The sequence below is a fragment of the Balaenoptera musculus genome, chromosome 1, assembly GCF_009873245.2.
Source record: "Balaenoptera musculus isolate JJ_BM4_2016_0621 chromosome 1, mBalMus1.pri.v3, whole genome shotgun sequence".
NCBI classification, from domain to species: domain Eukaryota; kingdom Metazoa; phylum Chordata; class Mammalia; order Artiodactyla; family Balaenopteridae; genus Balaenoptera; species Balaenoptera musculus.
The window spans coordinates 178,561,477-178,576,910 of NC_045785.1; the positions used below are offsets into that span (position 1 = coordinate 178,561,477).

The 15,434-nt window shown below is 35.0% G+C and overlaps 1 pseudogene; it reads left to right on the forward strand.

Annotated features, from left to right (window-relative positions):
• Positions 1-11,790: 11,790 nt before the first annotated feature.
• LOC118883487 lies at positions 11,791-15,079 on the forward strand (annotated as a pseudogene).
• Positions 15,080-15,434: the final 355 nt, after the last annotated feature.

Below are 15,434 nucleotides of genomic sequence, written 5' to 3' on the forward strand. Positions count from 1 at the left end.
CAGCCTCACCAGCACATCGACCAGTGGGGCAACCCCACTCAGGACTTCCTTGTGGCATTTTCTGCTGTTTCTGACTCTTACATCCGTATTTGAGATCTATGTTGTATGCCCAAAGTTGGAGGAGAATGGATTCTAACGTCACAAAATAATTTCCCAAATCTATCTGGCTATCATAAGATGAGACTTTGGGGTTCCATAAAAATTCTCAAAGCTATTCATTCACTTGATAGTCTTCAAATTATTGAGAATGCAGATAGTTTCTAATTATATATTTATGTTCATAAAAATAATCTGTGTGGTAAATTTGAGAGTGTAGAAAAATGGTGCCACAAATTTTAAGGGAAAAAAAAACAACTGGAAACTTAGTAAAAATATTTGTATTTGCAAAAGAGATGTCATCAGGAAATTGAAGATTGATGTTTAAAATACACATCATCCTCTGTGTACCTAGAATAAAAAAGAAAGTGTCTTGTTGCTATCCCTATTTTGTGAACACTGTGATACCCAATGCTTCTTGACTACATCAAGTATTGAATCAAGACTAAAGTTCCAGTTGAACTTGGCCTTTCAGTATACAGAATTTTCAAATTAAGATTGGTTCACTTGACACACAAATTCTAAGATTTAGAGCTTTAGTCTATGTTTCTGGCTTGTAGGTTTAACTTAAATTTATTCTATATTTCACAATCTATTTATAAAAATAACCCAGGCAAAAAACAGGCAGAGGACCTAAAAAGACATTTTTCCAAAAAGGAAATACAGATGGCCAACAGACACATGAAAAGACGCTCAATGTCACTAATTATCAGGGAAATGCAAATAAAAACCAGAATGAGATATCATCTCACATCCGCTCAGAATGGCAATTATCAAAAAGACAACAGAAAACAAGTGTTGGTAAGCATGTGGAGAAAAGGGAACCCTCTTGCACTGTTGGTGGGAATGTAAATTGATACAGCCACTATGGAGAGCAGTATGGAGGTGCCTCAAAAAATTAAGATAGAACTACCATATGATCCAGCAATTCCACTTCTGGGTATTTTTCCAAAGAAAACAAAAGCACTAATTTGAAGAGATATATATTCACCCTTATGTTCATGGCAGCATTATTCACAATAGCCAAGATATGGAAGCAACCTAAGTGCTCACTGATAGATGAATGGATAAAGAAGGTGTGATATATATATAGATATATATAGATATAGATATATAGATATAGATATTGTTATATATGATATATATAATGGAATATCACTCAACCATAAAAAAGAATGGAATCTTGCATTTGTGAAAATATGGATGGACCTAGCATATATTATACTAAGTGAAATAAGACAGAGAGAGACAAATACTATATGATTTCACTTATATGTGGAATCTAAAAAACAAATGAACAAACAAAACAGAAACAATCGTAGATACAGAGAACAAGCAGGTGGTTGCCAAAGGGGAAACAAGTGGGGAAATGAGTGAAATAGGTGAGGGAGATTAAGAGGTACAAACTTCCAATTACAAAATAAATGTCACTGGGATGAAATATATGCTGTGGGGAATATAGTCCCTGACAATGTAGTATCTTTGTATGGAGACAAAGGTAGTCAAAAGGTAGATATTTCCAATTGTAAGATAAATAAGTAATATGAATATAATGTACAACAATATGAATATAATTAACACTGCTGTATGTTACAAATGAAAGTTGTTAAGAGAATAAATCCTAAGAGTTCTCATCACAAGGAAAATTATTTTATTTATTTTTAAAATTTTGTATCTATGTAAGTGATGCATGGACTAAACTTGTGGTAATTGTTTCATGATGTATGTAAGTCAAATCATGATGCTGTACACCTTAAACTTATATAGTGCTGTATGTCAATGAAGTCTCAATAAAACTGGAAGAGAAAAAAAAAATTCTTTCTCTAAAATTTTACTGACTGCTGCATTTTAAAAATATCTCCTTCCTATATTTTCTTCCACAGCCCCACTCTTCCCTGGATTATTTCCAATTTTAAGACTGGTTATTCTTAGGATGTCTTGCGGTTTTCTCTTTCTTCTCTCAGCCCCTAAATGTTGGCTTTCCTTGGTAGACCATACTCTATTTTCTAAACACTTTCCCTGGAAAATTTCATCTGTGTAAATGAGTTTAATTCCCATCTATTTTCTAAATCTATATTCATCTATATCAAAAAAAATCTATATTTCTATTCCAGAATGCTCTTCAACCCCTGGGCATGTATACAAATGCAACTGTTCCTGGATATTTTTAGTGGTGTGACCTACTAGCCTCACAAAGTCAGCTGTTCTGCAAATAAATTACTTTTTTTTTTTTTTTTTTTGCATACCCAAACTTAGTGAATGGACCCAGTATCTATTCTTGACCTTAGTCAGGAGCTGGTGACATATTGAAGATGTTCTCTCTCTCATTCCCCAGACCAATCACTATTTTTTGTTACTTGTGCCTTATTTCGGGTTGGTGCTCTTAATCAAGACCACTGTTGATATTGTCTAAGCACTTTTCTTTCTGTCTACATCAATCATCTCCATGTCATTTCACCCTCCTTATTCAAAGCCTGTTATCCTAAAATACAACCTCAGGTTGCTGCTGAAGATATCTATTTGGAATACAAATCTGAACATGGGGATCTTGTGATCTCAAGTATCTGATAGCTTCCTAGGTTTTTACAGGATGGTTTCTAAATTCATTATCGTCGTACATGAAACACTTTGTTATCCTTACTTGCCTACCAATTCAGCCTGAGATTTTATTTTCTCTTCCTTCCACATCTTACACATTTGCCCATACACACACATACACACACACACACACACACACACACACACACACACACATTTTGGGTAAATAGCCCTGAGCTAATTCAGTTACTTCATATCATTACAAATGCTTTTCCTTCTGCTTTGTCAACCTGGCCATCCACCGTGAAGAGCTCTATCTGTGAAAAACTCCTCTGATCTTGCCCACAGATTTAGGAACAGCTTTACCTATGCAATCACTGGATATATGTAATTTCCTGTGCATATATCAATTAAAGCCTTTTACAGTGCAGTGCTTTTTTTTTCTTATATGTCTGTCTTATGATGACACTATTACATCTTGAATGTAAGAACCATGTTTTTCTACTCTTTTCTACATCCTAGTAAAGTATCTGGAAGACATAGGAGACTCAGTAATAAGTTTTTGAACAAAGAACTGAATAGGTCTTAGATAAAATAAAATTATTATAGTTTACATTTAATTTCATGAAAATACTTTTATACATTTATAAAATATTTGGTACTATTTTTATAATAAATGTTAACTTTTTAATGTGTATAGCTTTCTGTTGTTGTTTGGTTATATCTGACCATGCAGTGTTTCCTGGGATACATACATTATATACTAAGTTTATTCATTCTCATAGAGTTCTCTAGCAAGGACACATTTTTTTTTTCTTCTTCTTCTTTTCAGATAAGTGTTCTCAATGCACTGGAATAGTTTATTTTAATAATTAGCATATATTCTGACACATTGTAAATTCATGAGATGGCCACATGAATGCCACAAGTTTTTTTTTAATTATTTTCTTTGTAATCTGGTGTATTTACAATACCATTAAACTAATAACCTGAGCTCTGCATTACTGAAAGGTGAGCACTCCCTTGAAGTATGTCCTTGGTTGAGATATTTTTGAGACTAATGGATAAGAATAGCATAATATTTGAGGATTGTGAGCAACTTGTTCCCTGGAAAAAAATAAATGCATTTCAAGGTTGAATTTTATACCAAAGAGTTTTATTTTTTTAAGATGCCAAAGAACTTGGTTTTTTCCTTTTGTAAATTAATGATTAGACAGCTAGCAAAATGGGGAGATAAAGAAATTTAGAAATGGATGTGTGTGTCTAGCAAATCTGTAAAATAATTAAAAACCAAATGATGAGTACAAGAAATATCTCAACATCACATTGTAGAGAATCTCTAATTTTATAAACAAAACTAATATTCTGTAATGAAAAGCAGTAAAAATGCCTTGTTAGTATGAATTCTGAGAAATATTCCAAATTTGCCTGATAAGAATAATTGTTATATTATATACTTTAAATATATGAGATTGATATTAAACCATTCATTTGTTAAAAGATGACTAGTCGAACACACTGAGATTAGGTAGGCAAAAATTAATACTTGTTTTCAAATAATTTCACCCATCTTACTATAATTTTTTTTTAAAAATTGCATTCACAGTGAGTTAGAATGATTCCTGTAATTACAGAAAAGCAATTTTAGATCACTGAGTTTTAGAGTTGGAGATTACCTAGTGTCCCCACTAGTATTATGGAGTGCGTCCTGTGAATTCTCCCCGGGGACAGAGAGCTGAATAGGTAGGCCCTCACTTCCTCTTTAGGTAGACACAGAAAATGATGCTTTCATTAAAAAAAATCTATTTTAGATATTTTTCTCCTATCCTCACATATGATTTCCTCCAAATAAAAAGTTGAGGACAAGGAAACAATGGAGGACCTTCAATCATTCAACCAACTTTATAATATGATGAGGATATCAAATCAGAGGTGTTAGATTGCTTACCTCAAGTCAGATAGCTCCCCAAATCTTGGATTAAAGCAAAACTATGTAACTCCTAGTTCAGTACCCTGTTGGAATGTTTTATGAAAGATACACTTCAGTCTTTAAAACTACTCTTCTCTCAGTAAATGTATTCATACTATTCTTGACTTTTCTTGCAAGATTCATGATGTCAAGAATAGTTTACACTATTCAGAAAGTGATGAAGAAGCAGAGACATGGTTTACACCTTGGTCAGTTTGGGAGGTATATGGGAATTTGACTTTTTAAGAGTCTAAAATGATGTAATGTAAGCAGTTGATTTTAATTATTTATATCTCTTTTTTGTATTTTTTATAGCTTTTTATTTAATTCTTCTTCTCCTGTATCTTCTCTCATAAAATCCTATATAGTGACTTGCCATTATTCCTCTTAATCTCCTCTAAAGCTATCTACCTCATTTATCTTCCTGATTTACACTTTCTATTTCTTTCCAGACCTAGCTTTCCCACTCAATAAACTTGCGAAAGTCTTCAATGAGGGATAATAGAACAAAGCAATATTTATATATTGATAAAACATATACATGGTTAGTACTCACCTAAACTATTGATTTACCTTTTTGCTAACTCCTGTGTGTTGGTGGTGAGGGAAGGTGTGGGAATGTATAAGCTGCTCAGCTAGAAACTATCAATGAAAGAATAATTAGACTAAAATTGTTCAGAAGAGATTAAGAAGAAAAATAATGAAATTGTTTGAGACTGTTAAACTAATATTAAAAAAAGGCTGAATGATTTGTTTTTGAATTCAGAGAAAGAAAGGGCTGACTGTTTTTTAATAGAGACATGAAATAAAACAAAATACCTGGGGATGATTTAATTAAGCAGTATATGCTTAATACATGTATATGCTTAATTATATAATATAGAATATGTTAATAGTTTTTATTGAAAAAGTAGGGAGAACTCCTCTGAGAGGAAAACTACCTTTAATAATTTTAAGGCATCTGCGTTAGAAATGTCCTCTATATCTTTAACTATTTTTTTTATTTGTATATTAACTCATTCAACATTTTTGTTGAGTCATTATGAGAGGCTGGGGAACGTAAGACAGCAAAACCTCAGTCCTCTTTCCTCAAACGTTCATTCTGCAGTGGGCCGGGCAGACAGGCCCCAAGGTACTTACACAAAATGGAAAGGGGGAAGATGGAGACTGGTTTACAGATGAGTTACCCTGTCAAGTATCCTAATGTGTTTCCTATAATTCCCTGAAATGAGAGGAGATACTGAATTTAAGAGACAACTAATGACTTACTGTGTAATCGGACATATTAGATTTAGGTCCCTTACTTGCAACATAGAAACCAATGTTCTAAGTTTCTTTTTTCTTCAAATTGCCATCCACTCTGCTTTGTAGTGAAAACTTCTCAAACTCTTTGCTAATTCATCTGCAACAGCTTCATCTTGCCTTTTAGCTCCCTTCTAATCAAAATGTAAGCTCTCTCCCCTCTGCTGCTACTTGTTATTGTTTTTTGTTAATGAGTAAATAAATTTCATGTTTCAATCTACTACTGATCCGTGATAAATGAGGAACAATTGAAAGAATGAACAATGTTTAGGCTGGCAGGGGAGACTGTTTAGTGTATGGAAAAAGAGATCAGGCATATTCCATACAATTCTGAGAAATAGAGCTAAAAAATGTTAAAATATCAGGATTATAGGATTTAATCGTTTGGCAAATATTGAATGCTAGTCATTGTGCTACATGCTTTTGAAAATGTTATTTATTAAAGATAGCTATTATTATCCACGTATCACAAGTGCAAAAATACTGCGTTGGGCTTCCCTGGTGGCGCAGTTGTTGGGAGTCCACCTGCCATTGCGGGCGACATGGGTTCGATCCCTGGTCCGGGAGGATCCCATGTGCCGTGGAGCAACTAGGCCCGTGCGCCACAACTGCTGAGCCTGCACTCTAGAACCCACGAGCCACAACTACTGTGCCCGTGTGCTGCAACTACTGAAGCCCGCGCACCTAAAGCTCGTGCTTCGCAACAAGAGAAGCCACCGCAATGAGAAGCCCGTGAACCGCAACGAAGAGTAGCCCCCGCTCGCCGCAACTAGAGAAAGCCCACGCACAGCATCAAAGACCCAGCGCAGCACCCCCCCCCAAAAAAAATTACTGCATTGATTGCTTTTTAAAATTAATCAGTGAACAAAGCTAAACAGCTTAAAGATATTAGTAAGAGAATTAGTCTTCTTTCCAGTTGAAGCAAAGGTGATTAAAAAGATAAATTTATAAAGAAAATATAAGTTGTTTATTGAAGAAAGTATATAAAAGAAAGTTATATTTTTTATAATACTAAAATATGCTAGCCCTATTGACTGAAAATGCAATGGTCTCTTTCAAAACAGAGTAATGTTTCTGTCTGAATGCTTTAAGATAGGTTTATGCAAAATATATCAAGGATTAGTTGATATTTAAAATATGTTCTTATTTCCATGTGTATTATTACCTAAACATTTCCTTGTTTCAGAAACACACATTTATTAATAATAAAATCTTACAAGGTAACCAATACTGATTCATTAATATAATATCATTGTTTATGAGGATTTTGAGGTTTTGTTTTATTTTTAAAAAGAAAATGAAAAATAAAGTATAATTTTTAAGCTTCAATCTTTCAGAGAAATAGTATTCTCCTACTTTATTTCTCTTATAAGACTTTTTTTATCTGAATAATTTTCATCACTTCTCAGTTGATACAATCAACCTTTGCTTACCATCTTCTTCCTAAGTATCTCATCTTCTTCCAAGTTTCCCTAGCTTAAGTTAGGAATTTCTCAATTTTCACTGCAAACAAAGCATTCTCATAACCCCAATACTCATATGAATTACACTTTGCAATAGATCTTGACTCCACTTTTCCTTCATGTCCAACATCTTTCTGAACTACACCGTATATCAACCTGCTATTTCATTTCCATGTTCATTGTAGCATATTAATAAATATGTATATTAAAGCAACTGTTTTCTAAATAATTTTCTTCTTTAGCCTCTCCCTCAACAAATCCATTCTAATATGTTCATTGTATCCTGTCATTTACCTGCTTAAACAATATCAATGTCTCTCTGTTACAAAGAAGACCAACGTCAAAATACCTACATCAATTAATGCTCTCCAAATCAAATCCATTCTTTTTAACCAATCTCTCACTAGTCCCTAAAATAAAGCCACCTTTCCAACTCAATTTACCCTATAAAAATGGCATATCTGAATCTAAGCCTTTTCTGAATGTCTTGAATATCTGTCTTGAATATCTATCTGTGGTCCTTTGCTTAATCAAGTACAACCTTCAAGTGCTTGAGTATTACTTTAATTACCCCCAATTTTTATAATATAAAACTATACTATTCTACCTTTGTCTGACCTCAGATTACATTTCTCATGTGTACCAAGTATTTTGCCATTAATTATATATTACTTTGTAATATTAAATGGCTAACTGAAGCCTTACCTACCCTATCAGATTGAATGAATGGACTGCATTACATTTATTTATTTTCACTGTTACAGAATATAATTTATTTGGTACCTAATCAACAAATAATAACTTGCCGAATTATTGTTTAATGATGCCAGTAAAATTAATCTTATTAACTGCATGCTTTTTTTTTTCCTTTAGAATACTTTATTGTGATAGATTGCCACCCAAAAAGCTGTACGTCATTAACATCTACAACTAGATGAGTTTAGAGATAAGTATACATCTGGGAAACCATCACCATCGTTATGCCATAAACATATCCATCACCTCCAAAAGTTTCTGCCCATTGACCCAGGCCAGACAGCCAGCCTGCGGTCCCCAGCAACCAGCTATCTCAGAATCTCTGGCCGGGCTGACTGGTGAAGGGCTTACTGTCATTTATGTACATATTTTCCCTCAAAAAAATTGATATGGAAGGGGATGAAAGATTATTTCTGAGATAAATTTTATACCATAACCTAACTGATAAACATATACAGTTGACCCTTGAACAACTTGGGTCTGAGCTGTGTGGATCAACTTATATGAGGATTTTTTCAATAGTAAGTACTACAGTGCTACATCATCTGTGGTGTGTTGAATTTTTGGATATGGGTGTGTCTGTGCCCCTAACCCCTGCCTTGTTCAAGAGTCAACTGTATATCATATTAAAATGCTATAAAGTCATATTTTCTTTATCAATCTGTTTTCCTATTCTTGCTTATTTTTGTTAACATTGCTTTCTAAGTCACATGTGCTTTTGAAATCATTCTTGTCTCTGTAGCCTTCACTCACATCCAGTGAATTGCCAAGATCCATAGTTTCTATCTTCACAATACTGTTACTTGCTGTCCCTATCTGGAGCCCAAGACAAAAATTCATCAGTTTGAATGTCAATACTATGCATTTACTCTAAGCTCAATTCAAGTCCTTGTCCTTTAGATATTTTATTCACATTAATATATGCCACTGCTCATCTCACTTCATATTCTAATCCATGCATCCATCAAATTTCTACCTATTATTTGGACTCTATTTGAAATTCTATTCCTATTGTGAAGCCATTCCCAGTGGTTAGACCAGATGGGAAGAATCCAATATTTAAGTTCACATTTGTGGTAAATCCTAATAATGGCGCTTGGTATCTTCACCTGTCCTTTCTGTTCCCCCTCTATCATTTTATTGCCTAAATAATGTTGTGAAGCAAACAATCACAAAACCTTAGTTGCATATAATAATAATTATTGATTTTGCTCACAAATGTGTTCTGATCTGGGCTTGGCTTTGTTAACTTCTTGCTCATGTGTCTACAGGCAGGTACATATCTGGATGGGTTCACCCACATATCTGGTGGTTGGCTAGTCTTCCTGACGCTGGACTGCCTCAAATGGAGCAACTAAAGTGACTCACCTCTCCTCCAAGTGTTCTATTCTCCAGTGTGCTAGTCTGTAGCCATATTGTAAGTGGTAATGAATTTTAGTCATTAATGTAATTAATCTACCACATCATAGGACCTAAAAGGCCAAAAGCTTTGTTGCTAACACAGTATAGTAATCTGGTTCTGTGTCCCGGATACAGTTTAGGTTATCTGAATGAGATCATCTTTTCTCGTTCACATGCAGACAAGCAGGCTCCCACTGATGTGTTCTACTGTCTCATCACCAGTGAGATTGAAGAAGTTCTTATAAACGTAGGAAAAGACTGATTGTTCTGTATCCATAGTAATATGTAGCCCCCATGTAGTTCAATGAATAATGACAACTTGCCTCAGTGAATATACTTTGCAATGTCAGTCCCTCACCTCTGAATGCCAGTCGGTAAGCAATAGAGTCACACCAGAGAACGTCTCCGAGTGCCAAGAGGTGAACAAAAAGAGTCTCACCAGAGTAACCACACATCTACAGATGAGGCCAACTCGTCCCTCTAAAAGTCAACCAACCTCTGAACTCCATATGTGACAAAATTCCTATGTAAAAATGTCACCTGCTCTGCTTAGAGCAGCATTGGTCTTCCTAAGCAGAGGAAGCAATGCATTCAGCATTGTCTTTTTAGTTTAGATGTTGAGTTGGGGTCTTGGCCACATGAGTGAGAAGCAGTCCTGCTATGCCTCTGGCTGTAGCAACATCAGTCTCCTGCTACATCTGGATAGCAACTAACTGCATGGATCTGAAGACATAATCTTCAAATCTTTTAAATAACATTTGTTAAATATAGACAATATGGATAATCAGTGATTTAATGATAGTAAATTAAAAAGCTCAGTATTATATCCATTAAAATAAATTTCACATATTTTATCCAAAATTGTTTCATGTATACTAAACTTTACATTCAAGTAAAAAGAGTATTCTCTGTGAATTTATTATTTTTTCCCACTTCATCACAGGTAACCAAACTCTCTGTAGGGGTCCAGCACTCCATATCTATGAAAAATAAAGCAAATACTTTATTTGGCTTCAGTTATACTTTAGCTTATCTACCACTAAGAACTTTATCTAAAATGCCAGCATGAACTTTAAAATGCTTTATCCTGAACTGGAAGTGCAGTGTATCCTGATTTGAGTTGGTGAAATTTCTGAAAGGCAATCTGCAGTGGTCATTGTCTCTTTCATACTTTCACTGGGAAATTAGATAATGTTGGCTGTTCTAAGTTGTTTCTTGATTGTCATTTCCTTTTAAAAAATTATTATTCATATAGACTTGATTGATAGGTCAAATGTTATCTTTACTTCTTTTTTTATTGTATGGCTGCTATTTATCTTTGCTCCTTTTCCTTTTCTATTTTTTAATCTATCTTTCAATCAGTTCTCCTAGCCAGTCTTTTCTTAAACTCTAATGCCTTCTTGCTGAATGCCCTAGTTTCCAGCCCCACACAAGTTAAATCCTGTTATTTAAGACATCCATGAACAGAATTAAGAAGCAAGAAGTTGTAGGTACTCTCCCTCAATAATAAAAATAAGTGAATGAGATTCTCTGTATAATTCTAGTCCATTTTATGTACATAAATAAAAATGTATAATAAAAGAAATGTATAGCAATAATGGAAAATAAAATTAAATATGTCAACTGCACAACTCAGTTCTAATTCTCTGAAGTATGAAAGGGAAACTTCATGATTAATATTTGTCCTAATGTAAATTAATGCCTAGCATGTCTTTTTGTTGCATTACAGTTCATTTTATTTGATTTTCTAGCCAGTTTTACTACATGGGTACTTTGCAGAGATATACTAGAAGGGCCTAAATTAACCATGACATAAAATAAAGGCATACATTTTGTATCTCTCAAAGATATTATAAACATGAACTTACTGTTATTTGATCTTAAATGAAATCTCTTATTCCGCTAACTATGACCATAAGAAATAGTTTCCTTAAAATTTTTTAAAACAAAATTTAAGGTATCAATATTACCTCTCATATTTACTTATAGACATAATATAAATCTATAAATCCATAAATATTCATAAATGTATAAATATAGGATTGTAGTAAATTGTCCAGTGTGAATTCCTGTTTTAAATTCAAATAAAATGTGATACCTAAACATATTTTATTTTTTATGATTTTGAGAAAATGATATATTTGGAAGGTCATTGGGCATAAAATATAAACAATTGGCAACGCTGTTGTATGTTGCACAGGGGTCAGGAAAATGCAATTGAAAAAGGCAACTGTCTTTGTCCAAGTCGCTCTGAAGGAGTGATCAATGGCAAAGTATGAGGCTAAGTCTATCTCTTTTTACAAAGCAGGAGAAAATATTGTCTCCTGCCCTAGAGGCGGCAGGAGCAGCAATGGTAAGTAAAGAAGCCCATAACAGACAGTGAGATCAACTCAGCTGGTGAGATCCTAAAAGGCCAGAAACTGGCAAAAGCAAAATGACAGTTTCTGTTTGGCTTGAGAGAAAACTTGCCCCTCTTAGGCAGAGCTTGCTTTAGTTTTCTGGTTGCGAAGGCTGAACTATTTTTGAGAACAGATAAATCCAGTAAATAGGACAATGTTTGACTCTGGGAATGAGAATACAAAACTAATGTAAGGTTTCAGAGGGTAAAACACAGGTGAACTCCTAAGTAGCAACACCAGTGCCATGGACTTCTGTATCACAGAGTGGACGATTACTAAAATGAATTACGGCAATTGTTTGATATTTGATTAGACTGCTCCCATGGTAACAGCGTGTGTTTGCATTATTTACATTCTGTAAAAGAGGGTATTACATTCAGTTTTCTGTTAAATCTTAAGAGCAGCTGATGAGTCTTAATTTTAATCAAAGTGTCTCTTATGAAAATAAGTAAAAAAAGATTGAAGGCTACTGAGAGAACAAAGAATGGACAATGAAAGCCCCCGGCAAGCAACTTACTATTGACAGAGGCATTCAGCCTTTATGATCTTCGGGTAGCAATTCATTAAAAGAAAATAGGTTAGAACTAGAGCACATGGGTTATTTTTATCTAAGTCAACTTTAATGTTTTGAATCAAAAGTTGAATCCAATATAATATAATCTTGTTTAAAGTTGATGCTTTGAGGCCAAATACTGTGCTATGCATTTTCTAGCTGTTAGTTTGTCACTAGGTGGACGTGTGTTGTAACAAAATAGCTTCAACCGATGTGAAAGGAAGGCCCGGACCAGCAATCTTGGTTCCACAGTAGTAAACAAAGAATTGCAAACTACCACATTAAGCTTAAGCACAGGGCAAAGTTTATTTAAGCATAGGTACACTCTGAGAGAGAGAGCTGTTTCTGCGAATCAAAAGCAGCATTTCTATACAAGCTTAAGGGCGCTTTTAAGGAGCACTTTGCAGGGAGGCGGGGGTGAGTGACAGGGGATCATTACTTGATTGACGATCCCGAGCTGTATAACAAGTTTACTGCTGCGCATGCTCTCATCCTTGAATCGCTAAGAAACGCCCACTCAGGGGGGCAAAACCACAGGTAGATTTTATTATAATTATGGTATAAGGAGTTTGGGTTTACTATAGGTTATACACCTGTCTGGTCTGGGCATGCGCAGCCCAGGGACGTCCCCTCGTATTACTGTGGTCCCTCTTTATCAGGATAAGCTGCCCACCACACGACCATAGTTTCAGCCCGATCTGAATGGGGTCAAGGGAGAGTCCCCAGATGGCTGGGTGTGTGACTCGATTTATTCTTCTTGTTTGTCTCACCACTGTTACCTCCTTGCTGCTAATGTCTGACTAACTACCTAACAATTTTATTGAATCCTCAGGTCAGTTCTGTGTAAGTTGTAACCAGAATTATGTTTACTTTTCAATGAAGAGTGTGACGCACAGAGACATTTTCTAACTTGTCTAAAAAGTAGCATTGTTGTTAAATGACAGAGCCAGAATTTAACCTACGCAGTGCCCAGTGTCTTTTGAAGAATATTCTATTATTGCTCAAAATATTCACTGATCCCCTGCCCTTTTGAATTTAGGAGGGGGTCTTATAACTTGCCTTGGTTAAAGAATTTGAGTAAAAATGTCATGTGCCACATGCAATCAAAAGCTTTAAGAGCTAGCCCAGGGACAGCCGTGCATCTTTCCTCTTTACATAAGACCAGTGAAATCACAGATCAGGGTCATTCAGTCAGTCAACCTGGATCCCAACATGAAGGCAGTGGGGAGCAGAATTTGTGCCAGTCTGAGATGAACCCACAGGATGAAAACACTCATGGTTATAAGCCTCTAAGAATTTTTACTGTTGCTTACTGCAACATAACCTAGTTATCTCAACTGATGCAGCTCAAAACCATTAACTATTTGGCTTTTCAATAAACAGAATGCACACACAGAGAACAACCCACTGTGCCCAGAGAGCGGGGTCCACATAAAAACACTGCAGCCCTCACAGCAGTTCTGTAAATAGTGATGAAGTTCCAATGCCCAGGTGAGGGGAAGACAGAGCCTTAAGCAAGTAATCCACCATTCTGTAAATCCATCAAAGAATCATTTTGCAATGTTTATCAGTAATTTAGAAGTCTTCTCATTATGGTAACAAATGATCATTTATAGAAGTCTCTTGTCATTAATTGGAACTCAATGATTTCATTTTCTGAATAGGCAATTATGAATAGTCTTCTACTAAATTGTAATTCTCTACTTCCCTCTTATTAAAAAAAAAAAAAACTGTAATTATGGGTTGTAATTTTTGTAGTTAGCAGTATCTTTCCAGTTTCTACTTGCAACTAGAGACAATCTTGTGACACACTTCTGGCCAAACTACGGAAGTGTTAACAAGGAGGAGCTTTGAAGAAAACATCTTAAGGAGTATATATCTTTTTGACTTTAGAAAACAATGTAAAGTCAAGTCCAGTTATTACATCTAGAGATGATTATATAAGTCAGTTTTTCTCAGAGTTCATATTCTCCAGATGACATTCATTTCTCCTTTAGTGTCATCGTAATCCCAATTTAGACTTTCTACGGTCTTTAGACTAAGTGTTATGTTTAATAAACTCCAAAACACAGAGCACAAAAAGAAGGATTACTGAATAATCATAATAAACATTCTCATTTAAGAAAAGGACAAGCTTTTCACAAAGATATTGCTGAAAGTAAAGAAGGAAACTCCTGACCCTCCCAAAGCTGAAGCCAAAGCAAAGGTTTTGAAGGCCAAGAAGGCAGCACTCAAAGGTGTCTACAGCCACACAAAAATGGAAGACCCATATGTCACCCATCTTCTAGAGACCCAAGACACAGCAGCTCTGAAGGCGGCCCAAATATCCTTGGAAGACCGCCCCCACTATGCCATCGTCAAGTTCCCCCTGACCACTAAGTCAGCCACGTAGAAGGTAGAAGACAACAATAAACAACAGACTTGCGTTCATCATGACCTCAACCCCAAGAGCACCAAATCCAGCAGGCTGTGGAGAAGCTCTATGACATGGAAGTGGCCAAGGTCAATACCCTAATCAAGCCCGATGGAGAGAAGAAGGCATATGTTCCACTAGGTCCTGACTGATGCTTTGGATGTTGCCAACAAAATTAGGTTCTTCTAAACTTATTTATAAAACAGAAACAGACTCACAGACATAGAAAACAAACTTATGGTTCCCAAAGGGGAAAGGTGGGGCGAGGGATAAATTAGGAGTTTGGAATTAACATATATATACTACTATATTTAAAATAGATAAACAACAAGGACCTGCTGTATAACACAGGGAATTCTACTCAGTATTCTATAATAACTTATATGGGAAAAGAATCTGAAAAATAATAGACATGTGTATCACTCTGCTGTCACCTGAAACTAATACAACATTGTAAATCAACTATACTCCAATATAAAATAAAAATTAAATTAAAAAAAAGAAAAAAATAAACTGAATCCAGCTGGCTAATTCTAAATATAAA